The sequence below is a fragment of the Martes martes genome (assembly GCF_963455335.1).
Source record: "Martes martes genome assembly, contig: SUPER_18_unloc_2, whole genome shotgun sequence".
Classification (NCBI taxonomy): Eukaryota; Metazoa; Chordata; class Mammalia; order Carnivora; family Mustelidae; genus Martes; species Martes martes.
This window is the reverse complement of record NW_027666703.1, coordinates 247,376-274,104: the sequence shown is the minus strand read 5'-3', so window position 1 is coordinate 274,104 and position 26,729 is coordinate 247,376. Positions and strand designations below refer to the sequence as shown.

Below are 26,729 nucleotides of genomic sequence, written 5' to 3'. Positions count from 1 at the left end.
TGATGGTGGAGCCTACATATTCATTGCTAGCAAAGAGCAATACCACTTACCTTTATCCTGTATACTGTTTCACTGTGAAATTCCATGATTAGCTCTAAGAAGAATGACTCTGTCATACCCTCTTGCGGCATAAGGCCTGAAATAAGATTCCGTATTAAGCGCTGTCTTGACACCTGGAAGGTCAAGGAGGGACTCAAATGGCATCATGCACGTTCTCCTCTCCCTCTTCCCTCACAGGGGCGATCTCGTAACCAAACACCCTTCTCATCATAGGGACTAGCCATAGAGCTTTTGGGTTTTTGGGGAGCAGCGTTCAGTTCCCTAGAAGCCCACTCAATTCTTCAAGGAAGCCACTCACACCCTCCCATGGGAACCAGGACCTGCCACACCCTCTTGTTTCAAGCAAGTCTTGCCTTCCAAGGCCCTGCTGGTTCTCTCTGTTCTCAAGCGCGATCTCTGTGCAGTCCTGCACGGTGTGTGGTATCCTCCTCCCCTGAAGTGTGAGTATATGTGACTGGTAAACTGTTGTCACTCACACGTGTCGGGTGTCAGGGCATCCCCACAAGTCTGGAGCAGGTATCTCTCTCTCTCATCGGGGACCTGAGGAGAAGGTGATTAAAACAAGTGGCATCACAAACAGGGTGTCCCTGTGTTAAATGAGGACACGGGGGTCAGCCTGACCTGCTCCTTCGCTAATTAACCGGCTTCAGACCTGACAGTCACAATCTGGGAGGGAACTGGCCATCACTGGCCAGCTTGTGAGTCGGCTCGCGTTCTGTTATCTCAAATGGAGGTCGCCATCCATTTCCAAACTAATGTCCCATCCTTGCCAACAAGGTGAGAATGAATGAGAATTGACTGTATCCTGGGGGGAGGTGTCACCTCTGTGACCTGCATGTGGCCTGTATTGGTCTCCAAGGCTCCCCCCTGAGGTTGGCAACCGCAGGACATGCTGACTGGTGGGCTTGAGTTCCAGGGACTGGGTGTTGGGCCAGTGCTTGATGCTGACGTCCAGATCCTATGGGGGAAAGCGCACCCCAAGCACAGTCCTGGGGGTGACTCTCTGTGTTGTGAGTGGAAAGGAGGGAGGCCCGGACCCCAGGGAAATGTAAGAATGGCACACTGAGGGGATCAATTCCCACCTTGACTTATGCCAGGAGACTTGAAACCATACAACCATCGCCACGACAGAAGCTCCAAGGCTGATGATGCTGATTTGAGACACTCTGCAAGAAAAAACCGAGAAAGAGGAGCAGGGCAAAAAGACACTCCCCCACCCCACACGTATATCCAGGAAGACACAAACCCAAGCAAAGGAGGACTGGAAGAGAGAAAACTGAATACAGTAGGTAGGGACCCCCCCCCCCCCAACGACTAATTCAACATAGGTTCAAAATTTGACCCAACTGTAAATCCAACATTTACAAGGGCACCTGGGTGGCTCACATGGTTAGTCGTCTGACTTCAGCTCGGGTCTTGATCCCGGGATCCTGGAAGAGAGCCCCATGTCAAGCTCCCTGCTGGGCAAGGAGTCAGTCTGCTTCTCCCTCTACCTCTCCCTGCGCTCCCCCTGGGTCCTGCTCTGTCACACTTGCTCGCTCGCGCTCTCTCTCTCTCTCTCAAAGGAATACATAAAATCTCTAAAAAATAAAAAATAAAAAGGAAATCCAAAATTTACTAAAACAATTTAACTGGCAAAATTAAAAGGAGGCCAACTGCCATCTGTGCCTCTACAACATAGGTTCTGAATGATCTCTAATGTTGCTAAGATGCACCGGTTGGCTAACCTTCACGGACTTAATTCAAATTCTGTTTATAGCAAGTATAATCACCATAGATTCTACCTTCTGTATTTAATGCTTTGACATCTCAGGCCTTGCTGACTTTGGAGGGACTGTCCCTGGCAGGCTTACTTAGTTCCTAGAGATGCTCAACAGCTTGCCTACCGGCAAAGCTTTTACATGTTAAGCAACCAATTCGGAGCCTTTACCCCCAACCACCTCTTGTAAGAAACTCTTACTCTGGGCCACTATCCCCTGCCCTGATCACCCCAGGGGCAGGGACAGACTACTCCAGACAGACACCACTGTGTCCCGGAACCCACTGACATGGCACAAACTAGGCAGTCTTAAACGTGCTTACCCGGGACTCACCTGCCCCTTGCCATGGAAACCACAATAAAGGGTCTTGCCCGTATTGTCTGTCCCTTCACTCCCTCTTTCTCCTGACCGACCCTGGTGCTTCCCTGGGCGGCCCTCCATGGCTCTCAGGACCTCCTTTCTCGGGATCAGGGAGTCTGCAGACGCTTCTTGCGTTGTGAGAGTTACTTATATATCTGCTTACCTTACTGTACCTGATTAAATAAACCCCTGTACCCTTAAAACACCGGAGACACATGGGGGGCTCAGTGGGTTGAGCTTTTGGCTCAGGTCAGGATCTCAGGGTCATAGGATCGGGTCCCATGTCCGGCTATGTGCTCAGGGTGGAGTCCGCTTGCAATTTTCTCTTCCTCTGCCCTTCCTTCCCCGCCACCGCCCCCTGCCCCTGCTCCTTGCTAGCTCTCTCTCTCTCTCTCCTGCTCTCTCCTTAAAATAAAGAAACAGAGTCATTATAAAAAACCATGACAGAGCCCAACAAATTTAAAGATGGGGAATATTTTGCTATTATAGATTTGGCCAATATGTTCTGTTCAGTGCCAATTTCAACATCCTCTCAGTCACACGTCCCTTGACCTTGAAAGAGAAACGATTTACTTCGTTATGCACAGGGCACCCAAACCACTCTGCTATCATAGGCAAACTGTGGGCAGGATCGTACTGCACCCAGCTTTCTCCAGGAACATAGATGGCACATCACATTTAGGACATCCTACTGTGAGGATATTTGTTTGACAAACTTCTTAAGGATGCGGGGCTTCCTGTCAGTTAAGTGTCTGCCTTGGGCGCAGGTCCTGATCTCAGGGTGCTGGCAACAAGCCCTGCATCAGGCTCCCTAATCAGCGGGAAGCCTGCTTCTCCCTCTCCCTCTGCCCCTACCAGCCCCTTGGACTCTCTCTCTCGTGTTCTATCAAGTCACTAAATAAATCCTTAAAAAGAAAAAAAGGACATAGAAGTCCAACATCTTTCAGTACTTCCTGGGTTGTGGAGGCAACATATTCCTTGTTTATAAATTTCATGGAAGCCCATTTCAGCTGTTACTTGTCAATGAGCCCATGCTAAGGGGGGAGGGTCTCCCCTCAACAAAAGGCTCTAGGATCTGTGCAAGTAAAAATTACCTGTTGGGGGTGACTGAGTGGCTCCGTTGGTGAAGCGTCTGCCTTTGTCTCAGGTCCTGATCTCGGGATCCTGACATCGAGCCTGGCAGGGGGTTCCCTGCTCGGTGGGGAGCCTGATTCTCCCTCTCCCTTTCAGCCCCTCTTCCAGCCAGAGCTCTCTCTTAACTACATAAATAAAAGCTTTAGAAAAAACCACCTGTTCGTGCCCGGGTCAAAAGGCTGTAGCAGCCTCCTCTCCCGCTTCCTGGAGTCCCTGGACCACCCATGCTATCCGTCCATTGTCCATGGGCTCCCAATGCAAGAAACGGCCCTCCTTGGCCCTGGTTAGAGACCATCAGAGCAGCAATTGCTGGCCATGCACTGGGCTCTCCTGGAAACAGAGTCTCTCACAGACTCTGAGCCTTCCTATCCAGCTGTCTATTATTCTCTGGGTCATGGCACCCCCACCAGGTTCATAGAGTCACCAAGGCCTACTTGCTACAGGCTGAAGCCAAAGTCTGCATATCCTACCTGCAGGTGAAGGTGGCGGCTTCTGTCCACAGTGCGCTGCCGGATTCCATGGTGCTGGAGGACGTCAGCTCTTCCTTCGACCCCTTGGCCACCCAGGGATTCCCTGGGGATCAACTGCGTGAACATCAATGGAAGTTAGTACATTTTGGGTTTGATGACCACATCTCCCTCCTGCTCACGTGACAGCTACACATCCTAGAGAAGCACCTGTCCCATGCCTTAAGAGTCTCAGCATGAAATGGATGTCCATATATCAGAGTCCACTGTGATGGAAAGCCCGAGATTAAGATTCAATAGGAAGTGTTGTCTTGGCACCCGGTAACTTTGGAGGGCCTCAAATGGCCTCACTCCATGTTCCCTTCCCACTCTGCTCCCACAGATCAGATCCCCTGGCCAACAAGCCCTCCTTAGCACAGGGACCAGGCACGGTTTCTTCCCGAGTGAGCTCCAGTGCCCTGACAGCCTGTGCAATGATCCAGCAAGCCAATCAGTCCCTCCTGCAGGAAGTAGGGCTCACCTTCACTCTCCTCTTACTACATAGTCTGCACGCGCAGCCTTTGTCCATTACGTTCCCAGGTGCAACATCCCCCGTGGCCCTGCATGCTGTGTGTGTCCCTCCTTTCCTACAACCCTATTATAGGCCCCGAATTAATTACGGTGGAGCTCAGCTGTGCAGCCTCTGGACATCCCATAACGTTAGGGTGGGAATCCCTCCCTTTACCAATGGGTGAAGAAGAGAAGAATGAAATTCTTTCTCATTTGTACCTTTGTCAAGGCACAATGAGGAGGCACATGGGCTTGAAGTGATTTGGATAGTAATCTATTTGGGGCTTGCAAGAATTCACCTGGACCTACAGGGTGGCCTTTATGTGAACGATGAAGAGGAAGGAAGGCCGCGAAGGCAAGGGCTTGGATGGTCTCTTAAAGGTCCAACTCCAGGCGGTGGGGGAACCCTCCAGTAATTACAGCAGGGAAGGAACATCACATTGTCATCTCAGTCCACCCTGACAGCCGTGTGCAGAATGGATTCAAGGGAGGCCGAGAGTGGAACCAGCAAGATCGGTCGGGAGTCCACTGCACCAGTCTGAGACAGGAGTGGGTGAATCAGAGCACTGACAACAGGAAGGCAGGGAAGGAATGACCGTATTTGCAGGCCGAAGAGACAGCAGAATGGAAAACTAATGGAATGAGGTCCTTAAAGAGATCTGAATGGATCCTTTCCAAGGTACAATGGAACAATTCGCCTGGAAGGGCAAAGGAAGATTTGAAGGGGCTTTTGAGCAAATGAACAAGGGAGCTGACCATGGACATTCCAGGGAAAAACCGCTTAAAGGCTGATCAAGAGGAGCTGCTTCTATAATTTAGGGTGGAACCATAAGCTACTGGGTTTTCAATTAAAGAATAAGATGGAATTCACTCCCATTTCAAATGGTCTCTAAGGCAGAGTGATTTGGGGAAAAAAAAGAAAAAGCAAGTCAGAGAATACTATACTCCTAAACAGGCAAACATACATAAGGCCTGAGAGAAATCAGCTTACCCATAGTGTGCTTTTCCAGACAACAGAAAAGGAAATGATTTTTAAAAACTAGAAAATAAAAAATAAACGAAGAGAAATGAGACTTACCTGGGAAAAGCGAACTTGCAATTTTTTTTACCTTATATTCATCCTGTACTTTTGTGCTATTCACCTCGTTTCCCGTATAAGCAGTGTGTGCTCGTATACCTGATACATTTGGAACACTAAAACAAGTTGATGTGTTCTCTACATAAGGTATACATAGACACCTGGCCCTTGTGAAAACCTTCAAGCATTACAAACATTGTTGGAAGAATCCTTTGACCACAGCCTCCAAGCCCAGCAGTGTCGACTCTCCTACAAAAGTCAGCACTGCTGTGGCATCTGGGTGGCTCAGTCTGTTAACGGTCTGCCTTTGGCTGGTGTCATGATCCCGGGGTCCTAGGATCAGGTCACAGGTCAGGATCCCTGCTCCGTGGGGAGCCCGCTTCTCTCTCTCCCTCTGATGCTCCCCCTGTGTGTGTGCCCTCAATTTCAGTCCAAAAAAAAAAATAAAAATCTTAAAAAAAAAAAAAGAAGTCACCAGTGTTTTCACTTTGGCGAATACTTCTGCGGTCATTAAGAGACCCCTTTTTGGTTAAGTCATAAAAGAATACGTTTCTTAAGCTGAAAGCAAAACCGCGAATGTTTGACATTTTGAAAAAGAACCTTAGGAGATAAGGTAGACACAGAGAGTGACCTGGGATCTTCAAAGCGTGGTCTCACTCTGGCTTGACAATCGTCTATTTCTTTGAGAGGTCTTTGGCCGCCATTCCAACCTTCTCGGCAGGTGACAGTATATGCGGCATGTATGTGGGTAAAGCCTCAGTGACAGCACTTAGAAGAAGGTGCTCTGATCGATCCATTTCCGGTCCAGGTGGGTTAATAAGAGCCACAGTTGTGGTGTGGGGCTTGACATCTTTTTTTGGGGGTGTGGATCCCAGGGTAGCGTTCAGTCGTGGTGGGCCTTGTTGCTTAGGCACTTTTCCCCTCCCTCCTGAATCTGGAGGCTTCATGTCATGAGCAGAGGGTTTGGGCGGTGGAAAAGCTGATTGAGATTCCGCTTCTAGAAACTGGAGGAAAAGTCCTGAAAAAGAATGCTTGGCCACAGCTTGGTGATCTGGCTTTGCAGGTGTGTTGGGGGCGCTTTTGGATCCAGGCCCCCCAGTCACCCCGCCGGGCACACCCGCGGGCTCTTGGCTGCACAGCTGCCGCAGCTGGTCTTCTCGGATCCCCAGCGTGCTTGCCATCAACCTCAACGCTTCCTGCCGTTCCGCATCAGCTGCCTGCAAAGATCCCACGAAGAGTCTCCTTAGGAGGCTTTTGTCCACCATTCCTTCCAACTGACTTACTAAGGTCATCAGTTTCTTCTGTGTGTCCTCCAGTATCTCCTGCTGGACCTCATTCTGTTTCTTGAACTCTTGGAGTTGGTCTTCCTTCACCTCCAAGTCGGCATTTGTTTGATGCAATCGTCCCTGTAACGACATCACTTTTCCTTCCAGGGCGTCTGCCTTTTCCCTCCACTCGGCCAGTTCCAGCTTGAGGTTCGCTAGTCTTCGATCACAGTGCCTTCCCTCTTCCTGGGAGGCGGCGAGCCGGAGCACAGCTTCCTCCTGCTGGGTGACCACGTGCAACTGCTCCCGCAGCGACTCTACCTGCAGACTGGCTCCGTGGCTGGCCTTTTCCATGGCCGCGGAAGACAAAACGAGTTTTCCCTGCAAGACCGTCACTTCCTCTCTTAGCTGAGCCACTTGGTCTTCCGAGGCCAAAGCTTCCCAGTGACGAGAATCTTGGGCGTCTGCAGCGAGGTGCCGCTCTCTCTCCAGCTCCTGGCTTAGGAGCAATTCTCTCTCACGTAACTGGTGAACCTCCTTCTGCAGGGCACAGGCTTCCCTCTCTTTCTCTGTCAGTGCCAACTCGATGTCATCTCTCTCCTGTTGACACACAGCTGCCTTTTCCTGCATTGACCGAACGGCGTCGACGAGCCGGTTCAATTCTCTGGCCTCAGCCTCTTCTTTCTCTGGCAACAGTTGCTCCAACGTGAGTACCTTCTCTTTCGTCCCAGCATGCTGGGATGCCTCCTCTCGCCGCATCACTGAAAGCAGCCGATTTGTCTCTTGCATCGCCTGATTTTCCATTTCCTCTTCTCTAGATCTTTCCACAATCTTTGCATTTTCCTCTTTCAGCCGACACACATCCATTTCGAAATCCGCTATCCTCTCCTTCAGATTGGTGACTGCCTGCCTCAGCAGCTCATTCTCACTCAGCTGGCCCCTGAGCTTCTCCTGTAAAGAAAGCAGCTCCTCACTTTTTGCTTGGATTCGGAGCTCCTGAGCCTGAAGGGAGTTTTGTAGAACGGCCGGTTTCTCCTTCCGCTGCTCCATGTGGGAATCGCAATCGCTGTGTTCCCGGGGTTTGCCTTCTCCTTCCCCCATGGCAGCCCCTGAAGCAATCCATCTCTGCTGATCCTCCCGGAGGGTTCGAATCATTGGATCTTTTCCTTGCCCTGATTTTCTGAGCTCCTCTACCTCCTCTCGGAGCACCCGACAAGTCTCACTGACTAGGTCAGATTTCTCGGCCTTCAGGGTGTCGGCTGCCTCTGCGGAGTCGCTGGAGGGCTGGAGGAAAATCGCGTCAAGGTTCCCTAAAAGGAGGTCCTTGGCATTGCAAAGCTCCCCGATGCGGAGCTGAAGTTGGGCCAGTTCCTTCTCTAGCTCTTGGAAGTTTATTTCATGGCCTTGGCAAGTTTGGATCTGGTCAAGAGAGGCTGTCTGCGGTTTCAAGACGTTCTCGCTGTTGGTGCAAGCCCACGCCCGGAGCTGTCGCAGATCTCTCTGAAGCTGGGGTGACTCACGCTTCAGATTTTGGACCGTGGTCAGCACCTGCTCTTTCCACTCCTCCATGATCTTCACTCGCTGTGTTAACCTGTCCCGTTCCTGTAGAAGTTGCTGGAACTGATCGATACGAACTCCTCGAACCTCATGACCGGTGCTGGGTGTTTGTAGGATCGTCAATAAAGTCTGGCATTTCTGACTTAACGCATCCACTTCCAGGTCTTTTTCTTGAATGATGTGTGACAAGTTCCGAATCATTTCTCTCAACACCTCCTGGATGCTGCTTTCCATTCTCGTGGCCAGTTTTTGATTTTCCTCTTGCATCCTCTGGAGGTCTGCTTCCCTGGCAGCAACTCGATCGATCATTTCGTGATAGTCCCTTTTCAGATTGCTATTCTCCCTCGTCTTCTCATTTAGGACGGCCAAGACCCGTTCGCTTTCCAAAGCACACTCTTGCAATTGCCGCTGAAGGTGTTCCACGTGCCTGTTCTGGCTGTCAGAAGCCGCAGAGATGCTGCTGGAAAGACCCTGAATCTCCACATCCTTTTGCTGGATAATCCGAGTGAGTTTCCCGATCTCCTCTTTGGAGAGCCGATCCACCTGCTCGGTCAGTCGGATGTTCTGTTCAGTGAGAAGCTGCAGCTCCAGTTCCTGTTCTTGGATTCCTTGGACTAATCTTTGAATTTCGGCTTTAGATGGATCACGCTCTTCACTTCCGTTCTCTCTGGGGAGAGGCTGGCTTGCTCGCACTTCCTCATCCTCACAGGCTTCTCTTGGAATTTGCCGGCTTTCGTCGGGCAACTGGGCTTTCAGCTCTTCTAGCGCCACTTGCAGATTCCGAAGCATCTCGTCTTTCGCTGCGAGGAGCTGAGCGTGTTCAGTCTTCATCTCCTCCTGCCGGTGTTGAAGACGGTCCACTTTCTCCTCCTGCTCCTGTAAGGACCGAAGCAGTGCTCTCTTCCCCTGCTGCTGGTTGTGAATGATCTTCTGTTGTTCTTTGATTTCCTCCTCGAGATCATCTTTTACCTCGTGGAGCTGAAAGACCTCACACTCTAGCTCTATGATCTCCTCTAGGACTTGAGGGTCAACCACAGGGACAGCAGGACTCTGTTGTGTGAGGCGCTCCAGGTCTTCGTCCACGTGAGGATGTTCGTCTGTCATGGATGGGAGACGCGTGTCTTTGTCCTCCACGGATGCGGGTAAGATGTCATGGCTTCTTAAGGTTTCGGTCGACTTACCGAATTCCTCCCGAAGCTCTGGCCTTTCTCTAAGTTCTTTGATGTACTGATCTTGCTCTCCGATGCACTCTGTCAACTGCTTCTGCTCCTCCAAAGCAAAGGACAGCAGTTCTTTCGTTTCCTGGTGGTCGGCGTCCATCTGCTCGATCCTCTTTCGGAGGTGTAGTATCTCCAGGTCTTTCTGTTGGCCGAGCTGGATGAATCGTGCATTATCTACTGGGGACCCGTCTCTGAGACTTCGCTCAGACTTCTCTTCGAACAGCTTCTTTTCGGCCCGACACAGTTTTGCCACTAACCGTCCTTTCTCTATTTTTAAAGCCCTCACGGCAATGTTGTTCTTAAGAGAATCCTCGTTGTTGCGCAGAACTGATTCCTCCAGCTGATGTCTTGCATCTTGGAGCTCGTGAACCAACTTTTGCTTTTCTGCTCGGAGATCTGAAGCAAGGTTGTTCAAACTGTCGTTCAGCTGCTGCATTTGGGTAAGTTGTTGCTTCAACCTTCTGAGCTCCATTTCCCTTTCCTCAAGAAGGTCATCGTTCACGTTCCCGGCAGCGTCTTGGTTTTGTAGGTCTTCCATCAGTCGTTCATAGTCCATCAGTTGTTTGCGGTGCTGGTCAGTGACGTCTGCAAGCTTCTGCTGGTGGACGTTTTGCAACACCGCCACTGCCAGCTGATGTTCGTCCATCTCCCGCATCCGCTGCTGCTCTAGGTCCCTGATGTGGCTCTTCAGTCGCCACACTGTTTCTGGGTCGATGGTATTTAGTCCCTGGGTGGAACACGGGCACAAAGTCTTCCAATGAGTCACTTCAGCCTCCAGGGTTTCAGTCTCACGGAGGCGTCTATTGATCTGTGCCTGGGATGAGATGACATCAGCCAAATCCGTGGCATCCCCAGGGAAAGTCCCTTTCCCCAGCACATGTGTGTGAGTATCAGAGATGTCCCTGGTCAAAGAGGTCTGGCTGCTGTCCAAGGCCCCTAGGGAATGGCCTAGGCCACAGCCCAGGCCACCAGCCCAGGAGAACATCTGGCGGTCAAACAACTGCCCTGGTCCGCGGTGAGAAAGCGTCCAGTCCAGTCGGACTACCCCGCCAAGTGTCACAGAACCCCTGCCTGCGCGAGGCTAAGAATCAAAAGCCAACTGCCTGTTGCCAGGCAGCACCTGCGTGCCCCTCCGTTACCCCACCTCGCGTGCGCGCGCGCGCGTGCGCTCCCGCGCTCCCGCGTGCGCTCCCGCGCTCCCGCGTGCGCTCCCGCGCTCCCGCGTGCGCTCCCGCGTGCGCTCCCGTGCTCCCGCGTGCGCTCCCGCGCTCCCGCGTGCGCTCCCGCGCTCCCGCACGCCACTGCTGGGCAGGTAGTTCCAAACAGCCAAGGCCCTCTGGCCACTGGTCTGGGTCCCCGCCACTCACTCCTGCAACTTCCCACACCAAGCCTGGGCCCTTGCCCTCCTTCCCCTGCTTTGCTGGCTGTCCTGGGGGGCCCCTAGTGCATGCTCCTGCCTGATTGCCCCCTGGTGCCTGCCGCCAAAAATGCACCTGGCCCTCGACTTCCCCCTAAGTGGGATCACAGTACACAAAGTCCGGGGGTATGAGCTTTCCACGCAATAGTATCTTTTTCATTGAGGTGAAAAATACAGTCACACGCATCCATCCAGCTAGGAGAGAGGATTCTGGGTGCATTTCACAGATGTCTACACCAGCACAGACAATGGACCTCACGGAGACTTTGCGTATTTCCTGCCTCCAGAGACTCCAGAGTGTCCTGCCCCTCCTTGCCCCGTCAGCCCTGCGGGGACAGCTCGGACAGTGCCTTGGTTTGGTGGTTCACTGGCCGCCGCCTGCGCCCTGCCTCTGTCACCTCCAGAGGCTGTGCGCCTAGACCAGGGAGGCGGTTGCGCAGGACGGTGGAGGTGCCTGGTCCGCGGGTCCTCCGCTCTGCACAGAGTGGGCCAGGTGTGGGGCGGCAGAGGCCCGAGTCCGCCCCGCGGGGTCCCGGCCTGGCGCTAGTCCACGGGTTATGGTTAGAAACCGCTCCCGCAGCTGCCCCGCGGAGCCCCGCTGCCTGCTGCCGTCGTCAGGGTGAAGCAGCAGCTAACCAACCACACCCTGGCAGGGGAATGTGCCTATTCCCGCAGCTGAGATTAGGCGGGGTGGGGTCCGGGCTCGGAACAGGAGGGCTGGCTGCTCTCTAGGTGACGTGCTCCTGCCCCCAGCCCCCCTCCCTCCCGCCGCCACCATGCACCAGGCACAGGGGGTCCTGGCCCGGGACTGCATCACGCCACAGACTGGAGTCCAGCTCCAGGGCGCTGCCAGAGTCCCAGAGGAGCTGCTTGGTGGGTCGGCCCTGGGTCAGCCCTCGGAGAAGTCCCCTGCACGGGTCCCCACCGCCCTCTGTCCTGGCCCCGCCCCCGATCGCCCTGGGGGACTCTACCTGAGCCTTCCCTGCCCTCCCCCGGGGTTTGCCCTGGGGGAAAACTCCAGTCAGGGATGTGCCTGAGGCCTGGTGGATGCTGTGCTCTGGGGGCAGTGTTCTCTGCTTTTCCTGGGTGCCAGGCCTCTGCAGACCCTATGCCTCCAAGTGCCTCATGGCAGGAAAGAATTAAGGGACCATCAGAGTCCACAGGATCCGCCTCTGGAGTTCCTTGTGTCCATGGAGGGACTGTAGAGGTGCTGCTGCCTCCAAGCCCAGGCCTCTGGGAGGAAAGACTGTGGAAACGCTTTGGGCCAACTTTTAGTTTGTTTTTCTTTTTCTTTCTTTCTTTTTTTTTTTTTTTTTAAAGCTTTTTAAAAAGCCTTTCTCCCTTTGGATTTGGAAGTAAATCCTTCTCCAGGTTTCTCTGGTTTCTGTTTTGTTTTTTAATTTTTTTTTAGACTTTATTTATTTATTTGACAGAGATCACAAGTAGGCAGAGGCAGGCAGAGAGAGAGGGGGAACAGGCTCCCTGCTGAGCAGAGAGCCCAATGTGGGGCTGGATCCTAGGACCCTGGGATCATGACCTGAGCTGAAGGCAGGGGCTTAACCCACTGAGCCACCCAGGCGCCCCTCTCTGGTTTCTGTTTTAGTGCCTGACAGTGAGGTCGGAAAGCATCCCTGCAGAGCCTGCCCCAGGGGAGGAGCAAATGAGGATTCTGCTCTCTTCTTGGGGTCAGTGAATTTTCTCCGGACTCATAGGAGAAATCAGGACTTTCACATTCTCTTCATCTTCTTCTTTTTTTTCACTTAAAGCTCCTGGAACCAAAGTAAGTGCAATCTATTTAATGATTTAATGGTGGAATTAAAGATCTTAGAACTAAAATGTCCCCTGGGGCACCTGGGTGGCTCAGTCGGTTAAGCATCTGCCTTTGGCTCGGGTCAGGATCTCAGGGTCCTGGGATTAAGCCCCACATCGGGCTCCCTGCTTGGCTGAGAGCCTGCTTTTCCCTCTCCCTCTGGTCCTCCCACTCAAGCTCTCCCTCTCCAGTGAATAAATAAATAAATAAATAAAATCTTTAAAAATTAAAATAAAATGTCCCATGATTTGTATATAGGAAACACAAGTGTTTTACATCAAAACATCAGATCTTAATGTTCCTCTTCGAAATACACTTTTTCGTGGCCAGGTGGAAACTACTTAGGACTCAGTTAAACCTCAAAATGTGAGATCACGATGAAATAGTATTTTGCAGTCAGAATATGGGGCAGATAAATGTCCAAGCAAAATGAAATAAAATAAAATAAAATAAAGCCATATTTCTTACCATGTTCCCTTCATCTCTACCCTGTGTGGGTAAAAGCTTCTATGCTTATAAGTTGCCCTGATAGACCGTCTGCAGGAGAGGAAGGCACGAGCAAACACTGCCCCCAAAATGGACTTATTCAGCTCCAGGGTGGGGAGCATGGGTAAAGGAGAAGGGAAATAAAAGAGGGGGAAAGGAATATAAAATCCGTGTTCTAAAAGTCCTGTTGCTTAAAGTAGAACTATCTTAAGAACAAAATGTGAGTAGCATTTAGAAACGTACTGCAATGTGATACATGAGTTCTAGGTCTACTAATTCTCCTAATAAATAATTTGAGCTTGTAGTTTCTAGGTTATCTTGCATTTTATGTTTCTAGAAAATCATTTCTATTCTATGTTGTAGAATATCATCCACAATAAACTTCAAAGTTTTTGAAACAAAACCTTTAAAGATGCTCACCACACCCTATTTGGGAAGCACTCTCCTAGTGGGCCACAGCGTGCAGATACCAGCCCAAGCAGAGAGAGAAGGCAGGCAGGCCGCTGACACGCTGCCTGGGGGCACCCAGCTCCTGGGGGCTCCAAGGTGGGTCCCTGCCTCTGGTTAGGAAAGCTGCCTCAGGAGCCCGGGACAGAGGCTTCAGGCCTCTTAGGCAGGCCTGGCCCCATCTTCCTAAAGCCTGGGTTCACCCTCACCTCAAAGTAAGGTGCATGTCCTTACTGTCAGGGACCACTTTAAACTTTCTTTGCATTTCTTACAGAATCTACCCACAGGCTCCATCTTTAGAGCCAGGGTTCCCTGCATGCCCGAGCACTTGGGGTTATTTGGCTAATTTCTCAATCTGACTGGGAATGAGTCACCCTCCCCTCTCAAATCCTTTCACTGCCTTGATAGAAAGGGCTTGCAGGGCCTAATAGTGTTACTATCACTTTAATAAGGCCAAAAAGGTGACTCCTTACTTGGACAGTTCACAGGAAAAGATACTGGAAATAGCTCTTAAACATATAAAAATGATCCCTAACCCATGCCCTGAAGTAAGAATAAAATTTTAAAAAATTTACTATAAGATACCATTTTTCACATATCAGATGAACCACAATGAAAAGGCTCCTGTGTTGGTGAGGATGTTGGCAAATGAGCACTTCCATACGCCACTGGAGAGAGTGAACACTCTCTTTTGAAGTAGGAATCCCTAAAACCTCAGGCCTCTGGGCTGATGAGGGGATGTTGGGAGGGAGGGAGTCACTTGCCTCTGTTAATTCTGGGGGCTTCCTCTCCTTAGACAGGCTTACAAAATGCTGGATGGAAGGGTCAAGCCAGTAGCCAAGGCTTACTGCAGACTTGGAAGGAAGGAAAGGAGGCAGGCGAGGCGAGGTCAGTAGGTCCAGTTCTCAGGAATCAGGTCAAGGAGGACAATCGGCTACCTCCAACGGTCAACAGAGGCCCATTTTGTGCTCCATTACAAATGTCAGGAGACTCAGCCATCCGTCTTGGTGCTCACATACACGGCCCCTCATCACCACCTCTCCTCCCCCGGTGGCCATTTCTTCCCTCTCTTTGCTCATGTGCCTAACTCCCTTCCCAGGACCCTACAGAGCACAGCACCTCACCTCATACCTCACCTAGAAGACCTCCCACCATTTATTCCCTCAGCAAACTCGCTGGCAAGAGCCAGTCAGACGACTCTGCTCGACCACAAGTTCTGTGTGCATAGGAAAGGAGATCCAGGATTGTTTCCTAAAACTCACAAATGACTACCTAAGCCTTTCCCCCGGCTCTGTACTAGGTACCAGTCCTTCCACATCCCTCAGGCAGGTCATACTGGGAAAACCAGGAACCAATAAACACAACAGCTGCAACCTAGAAAATGGCGCACTAGCCTGAACTCTGATCTAAATAACCTGGAAAATGCTATGGTAGCCTAAACTCTCCCCGGTCTACATTACAAGGAACCAAAGGTTCAGTGTTCTAAACCAGGAGCTAAAGCCCAGCTTCCCAGTGGAGGTCTTCTGCCAACAGTAAGGAACCAGCCTTAGGAAAACAAGAAGTAGCGGAAGGAGCCTGGATCCCTAAGGCCACGTGAAGCCATTTTGGCCCTTGCCCTTCAATGGATATCTTGGGAATTAATAAACATCTTTACCATTTAAACCAAAGGGAGGTGAGTGGCCAGCTCTTGGTTTCGGCTCAGGTCATGATCTCAGGGTTCTGGCATCCAGCCTGGCATCGCACTTCATCTTCAGTGGGGAGTCTGCTTCAGGATTCTCTCTCCCTCTGCCCTTCCCCCCACTACTCTCTCTCGCTCAAAGAAATCTTTTAAAAAATGTAATAAATCAATCAAATGGAGTTGGTCTTCTCTCACTTACACCGTGAAACATCCTAAGTGCTATTCTGAGCACACTACCTCATTTCCATTTGCCTGATCAGTGAGCTCAAAGAGGCAGGGAGGGCGCAACCGTGTGTGTCTATGTGTCTGGGTGTGTTTTCACCCAGCTAGGTTCTAAGTTCTCAGACACCCATCTCAGATAGATATCATATGTTCTCTTCATATCCACTGACAAGGCTTACTGCTGCCTTGACTATGGTCTGTCTAATCCTGTACATGTCCCCACCAGTCTCCCACAGACGGCCATGTGCCCACCTCAGCAGACACCCGTAAGGAAGCAAATACCTTCGGCCACTCAAGGCAGCAACTCAGCACAGAAACACACTAAGTACGCACTAAGGGACACAATTACCTACAAGCCCAGACTGTCAAGGAAACCTGACCAGAGGAGCTTTACAAGGGTGAACACACTCTGTTGTCTAAAAGAGTGCTTTTCAAACAATGAATTATGACCCACCCATGTCATAAAATCAATGTACTAGTCTGCAAATCCCTTGCTTAGAAAATGCAGACGACAAGAGTTAAACAGAACATAGCAGCATGCATTACATACTGTAAGAGTTAAAGACTGTTTTGGGAAGCTGTTGTTGAAGTGTGTGTTTGGGATATAAGTGCCATGAAGAGTCTGTTCTCCAGACAAACAAAACCAAATAGACTCCTCAACCCAGAATGGTGATTGCCAGAGGGAAAGGGGGGGGAGCGAATCTGGTGACGGGGATTAAGAGGTACATACTTCCACTTATACAAATAACTCACAAAAAGGAAAAGTTCCTTAGGAATATCATCAATAATATCATAATAATGTACTGCGACAGAAAGTGAATATATGTATTGTGGAGAGTGCTGAATAATGTCCAGACCTGTCGAATCAGTAATGTTGCACACGTCAAAGTGACATAACATTGTCTAGATCAAACTATATTTCAATAATTTAAAGAGAGAAAATTGTGTTCTCACTGTTGGGGATTCGATGGGCACTATCTTCAAAGGCATCATCTAGTGCCCTCTAGTGGTAAGAGCCATATCTGCAGTTGAGAAGAACCACAGACCAGTGAGAATAGTCCTCAAACGCGGATGTTAGGAAGGAAGGGGCCTTCCAATGACCTGGTCAACCCCGACATCCAGGGCAAGAACCCTTCAACAACACCAAGCCGCCGCCTGCGCACGCCCTACAAAGAAAGCACTCGCTCCACCGCTGAGCAGCTCTACCTGCTGAAAAGCTGACCAAGCTGCCTTCCTCGAGGAGCTCCTCCCTGGACTTCCTACTGCCCTCTCCTGGATGACACGGAGCAGCTTCTGTATTCGCCCTCAGCTAACACTACTGATCCAGACAAGCAATACTTGTTGAGTGTCTGCAAAGTACCAGGCATTGGGGATACAGCGGGGAACCCGGGAAGAGACAGAGACAAAGTAAGAGCTTCTGCCGGATGAAGGACAACAGCATGGGGGATGAAGGACCTGCATCAGACAAGGTCAAAGGGCAGGCCTCTCTGAAAAGGGGGGGGCTGCGTGGAGTCCCACAGAATTGGAGAAAGCTGTGCAGAAGGCACTCGGGATGGGATGAGCAGCTAATAGAAATGCTCTGGGCAGGAAGTGCCTTGGAACGTTCCAGTAGCAGAAGGTAGGCAGGGAGGCTGAAGAACAGCAGAGAAACAAGAGAAACCTCAGAATTCTGGGGTCTGTGTAAGTGTATGTGCGTGAATGTGTGTTTTAATTTCTCTCTGTTTTAAAATTTTTCCACACTACCCATATGCCATATTTCATTCAAAGACACCATCAAATATAAGACTGAAAAAAGAAAGAACACTTTCAGTTAGTCAGTGTTTTTCCTATTGCTTAGAATTTAATTTGATTTTAATTTTGTGCTGATGAAAACGCCCTTCAGATATATTTGAACAGAATGAAAGGGAAAGGATGAGTGACAGAAGTTGGTTAAGTCTTTTATATTTAGGCTTATGATCCTTCCCAAATTAATGTATGTGTGGAAAGAATGAGGTAAAGGTCAAGGTCTGTTTTGTTTCCACTTCAATATCCAATTCACCCAGAATTATTCACTACAAAGACTCCCCCAGGTCACCTGGCTCGTTTACTCTGTTGGGCATGGTCCTCGGCTCAGGTCATGATCCCTGGGTCCTGGCATCCGGCCCCACATCGGGCATCCTGCTCAGCGGGGACTCTGCTTCTCCCTCTCCCCTTCCTCCCTGCTCATGATCTTTCTCTCTCTAAAAATAAAATAAATAAATAAATCTTTTAGGAAAAAAAATTAAATGACTTCCTTTTCCCCATGGAACTGACTTGACACTATGGGCAAAAAACAATCGACAGTACCTGTTGTGACTGGTCTATGTTTGGACTCTCTCTTCTGTTTCATTGATCTATCTTTACGGCAAAGACTTCGATTACCGTGGTTTTACTCTAAGTCTTAAAATTGAGCGGGAATAATCAGTGTGGGGTCTTCAATCACAGAACAATCAGTGTGTGTTCTTTTGAAGATCTGTTCGGTTATTCTAGGCCCTTCGCATTTCCGTATACATTTTGGAATCGACTTGTTCATTTTTTCTGAAAAAGATGGCTAGGAGTTTGACTGGGATTGCACTGTTTGCAGGAATGAAATCATGGAAAACAGAAATCTCAGTGATGTCATATCCTCCAATGTGTAAACAAAGCCTATCTCCCATTGATTTCATTCTTCTTGCATTCCTCTCAATAATGTTTTGTTCTCTGTGAATAGGTGTTTCAAGCCTATCCTGAGACTTATTCCCAGCCAGTTTTATTTTGTTTTTGTTTTTGTTTTTAAAGTAAGCTCCATGAACAGCATGGAGCCCAGCATGGAGCCCAAAGCAGGGCCTGAATTCACAACCCTGAGTTCAAGACCTGAGCTGAGATCAAGTCAGATGATTCCTCAACTGAGTCACCCAGTCACCTGAACGACTTTACGTCTCAGATGCTACTATAAAATATTTTAATATTTTATTTTCCTATCCATGTACGTTTATCACGCATCTGTCTAAAAATTCCTATCCAAAATACACAATAAACTCCAACAAATCAAAACCAAAAACAACATTAACGACAACAATGGGCAAAAGACGTGAAGAGGGTCCCCAAAAGATGGAGGAATGCCCACTACACACACGGAAAGGTGCCTAACTCAGATCATTCGTCACCAGGGAAATGCAATGTGAAACCATAATGAGACGCTATTTCACCCTCACTGACAACACAGAATGGTAACGAGGATGCTGAGCAACTGCAGTGTCACTATATTGCTGGTGGGAAGTGTAAACTGATCAACCACTTTGGAAACTAGGCTAGCACTTTGACATATCCCCACTCTGTGACTAAGCAACCCCACTAAGCAAGTTCAGGAGAAATTTAAGACTTCTGGAAGAATGTTTATTGTAGCCTATTCACAATGACCAAAAACTCGGACACAACGAAATGTCTAATCATCAGATGAACAGATGAACAAATCGTGGTATATGCACACTACATACAAAGGAGGAAACTACTTTATACTGACAAAGACTCTTTCCTTGACCAAACTCTAGCCAGACTGCTCTGAGCCTCCTTCTCAAACCTGCCTTATCATATACAAACTCAAACAAACATGAACATAGTTTCTAACAGCTCCAGGTCCCACCCTGCGACACCAGTCCCCCTTAGTGCCTGCCTGAGGAAACTCAAGGCATCTACTGTTTGTTCAATCAACACCGAAAAGTCAGGCCCTTGTCTCCCAGTGAGCAAATACAGGTGGTTTCATATGGATCAATACCTATTCTACTTTTTGTCATCTGTTCCTCCTCTGACTTTACTCATCCCTGGCCTGACGACTTCATTCTCTCTTTAAAACGCCCTCTGGACAAACTGAGGTGGAGTTTCATTCATGCGGGACTCTTCCTGGTTGCAAGTTATTACTGATTAAAATCCCTCCTCTCCACTTTAACCAGCATCAGACTTTCTTTATCTTTGATAAGTGCACACAACATGGATAAATCTCAAAGAACCCGCTGAGTGAAAGAAGAAAAAAGGAATACATACGGCAAGATTCCATTCACACGTTGTTCAAGACCCGGCAAATCTAACCTACCATAGATCTTGAAATCAGAAAATGACCAGCGGCGGTAAGGAGACGAACTACAAAGAGATATGAGGGTAACTTCTGGAGCTTCAGATACACTTTATGTCTTGTGTTTGGGGCTGGGACACAGATACACAGTTGACCCTTCAACAACACGGTGGTTAGGGGTACCCATTCCCATGCAGTCAAAAATCTGCATGTAAATTCCATATCCCCCCAAATTTCACTACTACTTGCCTACTGTTGACCAGAAGCACTACTGGTAATAGAAACAGTTGATTAGGGGCGCCTGGGTGGCTCAGTGGGTTGAGCCTCTGCCTTCGGCTCAGGTCGTGATCTCAGGGTCCTGGGATCGAGCCCCGCATCGGGCTCTCTGTTCAGTGGGCGGCCTGCTTCTCCCTCTCTCTTTGCTTGCCTCTCTGCCTACTTGTGATTTCTCTCTGTCAAATGAGTAAATAAAATCTTTAAAAAAAAAAAAAAAAGAAACAGTTGATTAAAGGTATTTTGTATGGCATATGTATTATACATTGTATTCCCTCACTAAAGTATGCTAAAGAAATATTCAGAAAATCATGAAGGAAAGACATTTGCATTACTGTGCTATATTTATCAAAAAATCCGCATATAAGTGGACTCAATGCAATTCAAACCCATGTTGTTCAAGAGGCAACTGTGTACCTTTCTTAATGCTCATGAAACTGAACACTGAAGACTGAGCGTTTTGTTTTATACATTATCTCCTCTCCCCTGCGCTCCCACCTCCAGTCTCTTTCTTCCCCTCCCCTTCTGTCTCTTAGGAATACCTGGGGAAATCCTTGTTTTCTTTTCTTTTTTCTTTTTTCTTTTTTTTTTTTAAGAAGGCTCTGTGCCCAGCATGGAACACCACATGGGGCTTGAACTCACAACCCTGAGATTGAGACCTAAGCTGAGATCAAGACTCACACACTCAGCCCCAGTAAGCTACCCAGGCACTGCTACCTGAGGAAATTCTAAAGGAAAAAAATAAAAAATAAAATAAAATAAAAAGCGATGAGAGACGTGGCTGAACCTCCAAGTTCCCCTTTCAACATCCACCTGCCTGTACTTCCTTAGTAAGAGGACCCCAATTTTGTTCAAGGTATCAATCTGCCCCTCCCACATGTTCCTGCAGCTAGGGGTAGGGCCACAGGCCTAGTTTTGGCCAATAACACGTGTGTTGAAGTCTACACAGTACGGCCTCCTGAAAAGCTGTTGCTCTCACAGACTTAGACATGTGCCTTTTGTCAGCGTCTCTTTCTTCTCTTCCTTCCTGGAGTCCAGCTGCTCAAATGAACTAAGAAAGTGGTGCTATTCCCTGGCACAAACCTATTCTTACTCTCAGAAGCAAGCTTTGGGACCTCTCAATCAATTCACAACTAAGTTACATCGCAAGTCAAAACGTGTAAGCATCAAAATGAAAAAAGCAAGTCCAACTGGAAGTGAGGAAGGATAGACACATGGCTGTGTGAAAGTATATCTGAGAATTTGGTATCTAAGTCACGTTTCAAATCCATGGGGGATATAGACCAGCACTAGATAGTGTAGGGACAAAAACGGCAACTCGATCTCATATAAAATAATAAGGATAGGGACGCCTGGGTGGCTCAGTGGGTTAAGCCGCTGCCTTCGGCTCAGGTCGTTGATCCCAGGATCCTGGGATCGAGTCCCTTCTGGGCTCCTTGCACGGCAAGGAGCCTGCTTTCTCTCTGCCTCTGCCTGCCTCTCTGCCTGCTTGTGTGCGCTCTCTCTCCTTCTCTCTGACAAATAAATAAATAAATAAAATATTTTTTTAAAAATAAAAAATAAAAAAATAATAATCAGGATAGATAAAATAGTCAAAGCCATAGAAGCCAAAACCATAAAAGTACTCAAAGAAAATGTAAAACTGGCTGAAGAAGGTCCTTTAAAGCATCATCTAAAAGCCACAAGCCATGAAGTCAGACTGCCAAATTTGTCACCATAAAGATTCAGAATGAAATGTATCACAAAATGTTCGGTACAAGCGAAACTCAAAGATGAGCAAGAGTTTGGGACAAAATACCACCCCAAGAACAGAGGCAGAGGAGCACCATCCTACATATACAAAGTTCTTAAAAGTCAGCATAAAGGGGCACCTGGTGACTCGGCCCTTGGCTCAGGTCATGATCCAAGGGTCCTGGGATGCAGCCTTGCTTCAGGCTCCCTGCTCTGGAGGGAACTTGTTTCTCCCTCTCCCTCTGCCTGTCACTCTGTCTACTAGTCCTTTCTCTCTCTCTCTGTCACTCGCCTTGCTTGTGTCGCGCGCTCTCTCTGTCAAATAAATAAATAATATCTTAACAAAAAAGAACCTCAAAAATTAAAAAAAACAAGTCAATTATAAAAACAAACATAACCAAAGAGACAACCCAGTGAGGAAAAGCTAAGGAAACAGGGTTCATATAAAAAAAGTGTCAGTGTTGGGGCGCCTGGGTGGCTGAGAGGGTTAAAGCCTCTGTCTTCAGCTCAGGTCATGATCTCAGGATCCTGGGATCCAGCTCCACATTGGGCTCTCTGCTCAACAGGGAGCCTGCTTCCCACTCTTTCTCTGCCTGCCTCTCTACTTGTGGTCTCTATCTGTCAAATAAAGAAATAAATAAGTAAACAAACAAATAAATAAAAAAAAAACTACTGGTGACAGTGACCAACTAAAAATACTTAGTCTTACTACTGATTATAAAAATACAGGGCACCTGGGTGGCTCAGTCGTTAAGCCTCTGCCTTCGCTCAGGTCATGATCCCAGAGTCCTGGGATCAAGCCCCCAGTCGGGCTCATGGGCTGGGAACTCCAAGCTCAGCATAGAGATGAGAGCCTCGAGGGACCATCTAAAGGGCAGAGAAATCCAAGGAGGTCCTCGGGAAGAGCACACAGACGGCAGAGCAGAAATAACAAATGGAACACACTGGAAAGAAGAGATCGGGATTGAAAGGAGCCGCAATGCTCATGTGCCAGGTGGTGCAGCACCAGGGTGGAAATCCAGGGCACCACGCTGGGAGTGGTGGCAGAAGTGATCACACCAAAGTAGGCGCTTGAGAAAATGAGTGCCCTGTGTGGAAGCTGGGTCCTCCATGCACACAGTGAGGCCACCCAGGCCGATGGCAAGAAGGCTGTGGCCTGGAACCTAAGTCTTCAACGAATTAGGTGAACAACCAAGGGGAAGGGAGAAAATAGTAATGAGAAGGAGGCCAGTGTGCTCTACCGGGACCAAGGATCATAAAGAAATGGCATGGGGGCAAAGAAGAGGGAGGACACCAACCTTGAACCCCCCGAATCCTGAACAATGCGGGGTATGAGAACACAGACAGCACCTCAGGGGGTTTCAGGAATGGATGTCCCCCCAAGAAGGGCCAGGGTCAAACAAAGAGAGGGAGGAAATGGCTATGGACTACTCATTTCCCAGGACACAGGGAAGGGTTGGGGGTGGGGGTTCCCGGGAAAAAAAAGAGGGAACTGCCTGAAGGGAACAGCAGGATGGGAAGATCAAGAGAGAGGGATCGGGAGTCAGGAGAGTTGGTGATCACGGTAAGTGCTTGAAAGATTCCTATTGAATCAAATGGAATTATTAGGCTATAATAACATATAAGCCCGATATGTCCAAAAGAAGAGTTCTAACTGCAGGATGGTAGGAGTGAGAGCACCAGTCCATGATGAAGGTCATGACACTGATGACGGTGACCTGGTGCTGACACGAACTACCAGTCTTGAACACCGGCTGTGTGCCCGGCACTGGGGGGAACGCTCCACATCTAGTCCTCCCAGTGGTCTTCTCAGGCAAAAATCGTTGCATGGCTATCCCCACGAGGGCTCTGTACTGAAGGCGGGAACACAGCAAAACAGAGGCATCCTAGGACTGTTGGGAGGCTAAGTGGCTTTCTTAACCTGGCTGTAACCCGGGGAGGTAGGAACCAGCCTGATGCACAGTAGGACATAGTAACTGCCACCAAGTAATATTCAGATGGAGGGAAATCGAGGGGTTCGTGGGGGGCCTAGTTCGTTGAGCGACCGACTCTTCATTTCGGTTCAGGTCATGACCTGAGGGTCGTGACGTCCATCGCCACATCGGTCTCCACAGCCACTGCGGATTCCTGCTTGAGATTCTTCCCCCTCCCCTCCCCTCCTCCTCTACCTGCCTGCCCTGCCCACCCCTGCCACAGGGGCCTGCACTCTTTCTCTAAAATAAATGAATAAGTCATATCTACAAAGAAAAAAAAGAATGGAAGGAAACCAAAGTAGTAATAATAATTTGTGGAAGGCTTCACTCTGTGCTAGATCCCGTGCTGACTGCCGTGGATCTGTTTCTCATTTAATCCTTACATCCCAAAGGCTGGTTCCCATTCTTATCCCCATTCCAAAGAGAGGACTGGGGCAGAAAGGGGTCTGTCCATGATTCACGCAAGGAATCCCCATGTTATCAATAACATGACTTTCTGACAAGGTTTAAGGATTTAACACACCACAGTGAAGATGCAGATCATGAAATCACGGAACTTGAAGGACAGAACCCTGCAAAATGGTTTCAAACATTAACTTGTGGATTCTCCCAATCTTCTTGCATGTGGTTCCAATGAAGGAAAGCCCAGTGCCAAAAAAGCTGTCATGACACGCATCCACACGGCAAACATACCTGGTCTTTACAGCCTGGGACCTATTCCAGAAGATTCTGACTCAGTGAGTCTAGAGGAGGATCTCAGAATCCTCCTCTTTTTTCTTTAAAAAGCCCCACAGGCTCTGCTGATGTGCCCTTTGGCCTGGGTACGACTACCTTAGAGTCTCTGCAATTCCAAACCCAAACTTCCCCTACAATGTGTAGCTGTCTGCAGACACAGGGGGGCATTGGAAACGGAGGCAGAGAGGAACGGAGAAATGATACAAACTTTCCCACAGAGAGTCATGAATAGGCAAGCTCTACTTACACTACTTCTCTCTCCTTTTGCTGTATCTGAGTTACTCCACAGTTGATGCACTTTTTTTTAAGTAACCAAGTTTGCACAAAGTGTTACCAGCAGATATTAAATAAATCCATATTAACAACTTTTCAATAAACATAATTGTAATATGCTACTGAAAAGTATTTTCTTTCTCCTTGATCATTTCAGTAGCACATCAGATTCCCTTAGCAAATGACAGTCAATAAGAGAAAAATGATTTCTGATTCAACAGTGCTACACATGTGGTCAACAGCACCTACAAACCAGAGAAGAAATGAAGTCGGGTCGAAGCCATTTAAATTCACACATATCACCACAGACTGTCCCCAAGTCTTCAAAACTTCTGTATTTATCTATTCATTGAATCGACCACTACTAATACCTATTACATGTCATACACGGCTCTAAGTCTTTTATTAACGTTAAACACCATTTCACCTTTACAATCAGCTATGAAGTAGGATGATTATCATCCCCATTTCTCCCATCAGGAAACTGAGATAAAGAGTGCTTCAGTAACACAGCTCTTAAGTGGCGAAGCTAAGATCAGCTTGGCACTGGACTCCATGGTTTAAATCACTATGCTAAGTCTCCAAGTACCTACAGAAAGCGCAAGGCTTCATCCCAAACCTTGGTTTTCCCCACCCTACAGTCCCCACGTGGCTCCAGCCTCAAAGACATTCAATTCTTTTTTTTTTTTAAAGATTTTATTCATTTATTTGACAGACAGAGATCACCAGTAGGCAGAGAGGCAGGCAGAGAGAGAGAAAGCAGGCTCCCTGCTGAGCAGAGAGCCCGATGTGGGGCTCCATCCCAGGACCCTGGGATCATGACCTGAGCCGAAGGCAGAGGCTTTAACCCACTGAGCCACCCAGGTGCCCCAAGGACATTCAATTCTTTTAACAGTTCACACTCCTGTCCTGTTCTAATGGAACACCCTCCCACATCTACCATTTGTCTTAGACTTCCTGTCTCAGCTGAAACATTATTTCCAAATTACAAACTCGACCACACCCTGTATTTCTCAGCACTCAAGGAAAAACTGTAATTATGTCTTTCACGGGTAATTATTTGCTTCCTGTCTTGTCCAAACAGATGGTGAGTACCTCAGACACCTGTCAGACCTATTGATCATGTGTTCCCAATCACCACCCACTACCACCCAAAAGGAAGTGCCCACCACAAAGAGCCCCACTACAACCCTGAGAATGAAGACTCCAGGGGCCTCCACCCAAGAGCTCTGCAAAGTACTGGCTCTGTGCACCAATACTACGCGGTCCTGGGCCCGCACTCCCTCCCAACCACCCCCCGCCCCGCCTTGATTGGCCTGACCTCAGGTGCACAATGGGGATCCTGACAATCCGCAGTGGGATGGAACCTACTCAAGAGGGAGAAACCGCACTTCTCCCCCGTCAACACGACACGTACTCCCTTCACGCCGGTCTTCCACCAAGACCTTAGCCCCAAGAAGACTGACACCCCGTCTGCCTGGTTCGGGCCGCGTCCCCAGTCCCGCTATCCCCAGGCCCGGCGCACAGCACAGGCGAGATAATTAGCTGCTCCATAAAAGAAGCCCCGCTCCGGGCTCTTCACAGCTGCGAAAGAAGGGGCGCACGAGGTGACGGCTACCTTTTGGCGAACGAGCGTGTTCCTGACACACAGGCCAGCCTCCCACCCAGGCCCCGGCTCCCAGAGGACGCCGGCCCCTGACCCCGAGCCCCGCAGGTACCTCTGAGCAAAGAAGCATCTTCACAAGCGCCGCGCACTCCCTCGTCGTCTGTATCGAGGAGAAAAGCAGGAAGCGAAAGAGGGCGTCCTCAGGCCACTGTCCTTGCACGCGGCGGTTCCGGGATGCTGTGCTCCGCGGAGAGACGGAAGCGGGGTCCACAGATACCGAGCGGAGCCGCCAGCTTCGGAGACGCATGTGAGAAGGGCTGGCTCCGCCGGCTCAGGGACGCCGCTCCCGTCAGCTACGCTAACAACCTTCCCGCTCATTGGCGCGTCTTCCCAGCTGCTGATTGCACAATTCCCCTCCCGCCGGAGCGAGCTTCCGTGTTGTGTGGGTGGGAACAAAAGAATTATCCAGTGACCCGAGAGGTCGGCCGAGCAGGTTAAAAAAAAAAAAAACCCGGGCCAATAAGCGTCTGGATCGACGCGCCAATGAGGAAGAAGGTTTCTG

The 26,729-nt window shown here is 49.2% G+C and overlaps 1 long non-coding RNA gene across 1 annotated transcript in view; it reads right to left on the bottom strand.

Moving 5' to 3' along the window:
• Positions 1 to 26,521, bottom strand: part of LOC308359871 — a 29,348-nt gene extending 2,827 nt beyond the window's left edge. Inside the window, exons 1-5 of the long non-coding RNA XR_013968478.1 lie at positions 26,280 to 26,521; positions 3,785 to 3,898; positions 1,143 to 1,490; positions 414 to 600; positions 51 to 173 (exon numbers count right to left, since the gene is read on the bottom strand). This is a non-coding gene — a long non-coding RNA (uncharacterized lncRNA). The remainder of the gene's footprint in view (positions 1 to 50; positions 174 to 413; positions 601 to 1,142; positions 1,491 to 3,784; positions 3,899 to 26,279) is intronic.
• Positions 26,522 to 26,729: the final 208 nt, after the last annotated feature.